This window comes from Panthera pardus, unplaced genomic scaffold (genome assembly GCF_024362965.1).
Source record: "Panthera pardus isolate Hobbes unplaced genomic scaffold, ASM2436296v1 HiC_scaffold_12, whole genome shotgun sequence".
Lineage (NCBI taxonomy): Eukaryota > Metazoa > Chordata > Mammalia > Carnivora > Felidae > Panthera > Panthera pardus.
In genome coordinates, this window is record NW_026526677.1 from 21,072,854 (window position 1) to 21,076,663 (window position 3,810).

General features: G+C 40.3%; 1 pseudogene; it reads right to left on the reverse strand.

Moving 5' to 3' along the window:
• Positions 1 to 942: 942 nt before the first annotated feature.
• On the reverse strand, positions 943 to 1,314 carry LOC109245246 (60S ribosomal protein L31-like; annotated as a pseudogene).
• Between the last annotated feature and the right edge of the window lie 2,496 nt (positions 1,315 to 3,810).

A 3,810-nucleotide genomic window follows, 5' to 3' on the forward strand; every position in this document is an offset into this window, starting at 1 on the left:
CAGTAGAGCTTTAAGCACCATGCCCTGTGACTGAAGTGGACACATGTCCAGTGCCAGTCCTGTCTCTTGGGTTCTCAGTAGATGCTAGTTCAGGTTAACCTCAATATTTAGCTTGGTTAGATAAGTGGTAGGAGGTTAAATAAAAGTGAGATATGTTAGCAATCCAGCTCATTACTAATGTTAAACCAGGGCATTTGGAGATAGGGAAAAAAAAAATAAAGGTCCTTTTCTAATTTGTAGGGAGAATCTTTTTATTTGGTGATTGTAAGCTGAATGCAAGAAGAGGGAAAATAAGGCTGGTGCCATCTTGTCAGTGATTTAATTATTTTCCTATCTACACTTGTTTTTGAAGCTTATCAGAGCAAAGTACTGTGGGCAGCCCAGCTGTCACTGTTATCATTGTGGCTCCGAGTGCTGTCGTCCTGATTCCCATTGTAATGCAATTAATCTTTTGCTTTGCACTAATGGATGAACAAGCATATTTACTGCAGCATAAAATCCTAATTATTTTCTGAACAGATGCATAAAGGGAATGTAAATTAATGGCAAGTGACAATTGTGATAGATGTGTTCTATATCTTTAAATGTCAGGGTTCCTGTGGTGTAGACTGAGCCTAGCTTGGATATGAAAGCTGCCCCACTTGCATTCACCTGCACTTATGTGAGGAGGCACAGTCCTCATGCTCCACATCTCTTCTTAGAGGGTGACTTATACTTTTAGACCACACAGATTAGAAATTATAGTATGTTGGCAGGGCTATCCTCAACAGGGCAGCGTTCTTTGCAAGTTCTCTTGAGCTGTTGTTACTACTAGCCTTCTAAAAAATTACTGCATTTGTTACTTGTTATAACCTAATACCTGGAACAGCAGCCATATATATGTGTGTGTGTGTGTGTGTGTGTGTATGTGTGTGTACACAGTTTTATACTTTTATTCGACAATCAGCAATTCTCATCCACATTAACAGTCTGTAGATTTTTGAAAATGGTGACAGGTATATAGGTAACCAATATATAGAGCTTGTTTGGTGAATCCTCATCCTTGTTACGTTTTCTGGACAACCGCACACAGACATACGGAACATTCCTTTTTCCTTTGGTCTAGACAGCTTTGTTGAGACTGGTGTCAATGAGCACATCTGGGGTTCCCATCTCCTTCATAGCAAATTTCCGGGTCTCTTTGAGAGCCCGAGGGCCATGCTTCTTGAAACCCACTCCATGGATGCGCTTGGGAATGTTGATGGTGTATTCTCTGGTCACTACCTTATTGATGGCCGAACAACACTTCTTGCCACCTTTCTTTGCGGGAGCCATTCTGCGGGGCCCAGGTTGTAAAGCAGCCATAGTTTTTAATTCAGCTTTTTTCCCCCCTCTGTATCAAACATTGCTCTATTTTCACAAAAATTTCCTTATTTAAAATCTCCACAATTGTAACACTGTGGAGACATTTGATAAGCATAATTTAAGCAAAAGATACCAAATAAAAACCAGCACATCATGTGTGATTCCATTTACATACAGTTCAATTAGAGTAAAAACTGGTTTATTCTGTGAGTGAAAGGATTTCCTTTGGACCGGGGAGGGTGTGGATGATGTGCTTCTAGAGTGCTGGTGGTTGTCTATTTCTCTATCTGGATGCTGGTTACAGTGATGTTTTCAGTTTGTAAATATTTGTAGAGTGGTACAATTGAATATATGTACTTTTCCTTATGAATATTGTACTTGAATTACATCTTTAAAGAAAAGCCTTTACTCTTTTCATGTTTTATCAACGGTATTGATTTTAAACGTTTTTTATAATTAATGAATATATTTTGAGAGACATAGAGACAGCACAAGTGGGGGAGGGGCAGAGAGAGGGAGAGAGAGAATCCCAAGCAGGCTCCATGCTGTCAGCGCACAGCCTGATGTGGGACTCAAACTCACAAATCATGAGAACATAACCTGAGATGAAATCAAGAGTCACATGCTTTCCCGACTGAGCCACCTAGGTGCTGCTCAATGGTATTGATGTTCTGAAATGCAGAACAGTTAAATAGACCAAGGTAGAAAAGAAAAGAAAAGAAAAAGGGGAAGAGTAATGCTGTGAATCAGCGCCCCCTTTGATGTCAAGGAGTTTCCCCTGCACGTTAAGGTTAAGGTTCACCTCCCTGTTGTTCTGTGTCTCCACACTCAGTGACCAGCAGTACCTAGAGTGTAGCTCGGCGTTGTGTATACCATGGAAAAAACTTTCCCATGCAATTGTAGGGGAGTTGAGTCTGCAACTTTCCCCTCCCCCAAACTGCACCTTTTACATTCTATGTACAATATTTCCAGCACAGGAAAAACAAATGGACTTGTGAGGGGGAAAACCACTACTGTTTGCAAGATCACTTTGCTGGTTCATTGTTACTAGGGTGAAATGCTTTCCATCCATCATTGTTCTGTCTTCTATAGACAGTAGTTTGTGTGCTAAATAGTCATGAAGTTACTACTTTCATGATACACCAGTAGACCTGTAAAATATTTTGTTGGGAGCAACCCAATTAAATTGTTATTCCCTTACGTGCATTTTCACTACATCAAATTTCTATAACATGCCTCAAATTCTGTTTCATACTGATGTGTTCAGATTTCTGCCACGTTTAGCCAGCTCATCTCTTTCTTGCTTCTTTGCCCTTCTAAATTCCTCTATTGCCATGTGATGATCATTCTTGGTCAAGGTTTAGTCTAGGGGTGATGATAGAGATGATCCACAGAGTATTTGAGGTCTGTTCTTGTTAACACGTTTAGTAGCTCCCTCTGTATCAGGCCAAGACCCCGAGGAACTGCGAACACACCTGCCTTGATTAAGCTGCACTAAGATTCCAGAAAATCCTCTGAGCCTCCTTTCTTCTACATGCCTAGACCCTCCTCCTGCACTTTCTACCCATAGTCCTGGGCACCTTGGTGTCCCATTTTCCCCTCCTACCTATTTATTTTATTTGAATTATGCATTCAGATTGCATATTGTTACCTTCATATGAACATTGCTGCCTCCACAACACTTCATTGCAAACTAGGAAAAAAAAAAAAAGATACCCTTCTCTTCCTTCAATAGACATACACACCAGCAGATGAAATAACACAAATGAGAATGTTTGGCACATTAGAGGCAGATTTTTAATTTCTCTTTTTTTAAGTGTATTATTTTTAGAGACAGCGTAATTGGGAGAGGGGCAGAGAGCAAGAGAGGGAGAGGGAGAGAATCCCAAGATGCAGGGCTCGAACTCATAAACGGTGAGATCATGACCTGAGCTGAAATCAAGATTGGGATGCTTCACTGACTGAGCCACCGAGACACCCCGGGGGACAGATTTTTAGTTGTTTTCCTCAATTTCTGGTGATCTCCTTCAATATCAGATAATCTTGAATGATAAAGGTGGAATAGTTGGCCCTGTCCGTGAAAAACCATAGAACTTGTAATACAAGCTGGATTGTTCTCATGCCTTGGTAAATTAATGGAGAAATGACTGCTTCTTCTGTATGGCTATGCCATTCCATTCAGAGAAATGAGCCAGGCAGAGTCTATTGGGTTGCAAAAATGCCCAATAATGCCCTGGTAAAATGTGCAAAATAAAGTACTACATTGGGATGGAAGTCATTTCACAAATAAAATGGATGTTTTACTTTTCAGGGAGTTCTTGACTTTTCAACCTTCCTACTGAGCACTCATCAGAGTGAAAATAAATTATTGTATCTGCTACCTTTTAACAACATTTCCAATGAATTTAGGACTGCTGAAGAAAAATGAGAAATTCTGTTAGTCAGAAAAGCCCTGAACTGCAACTC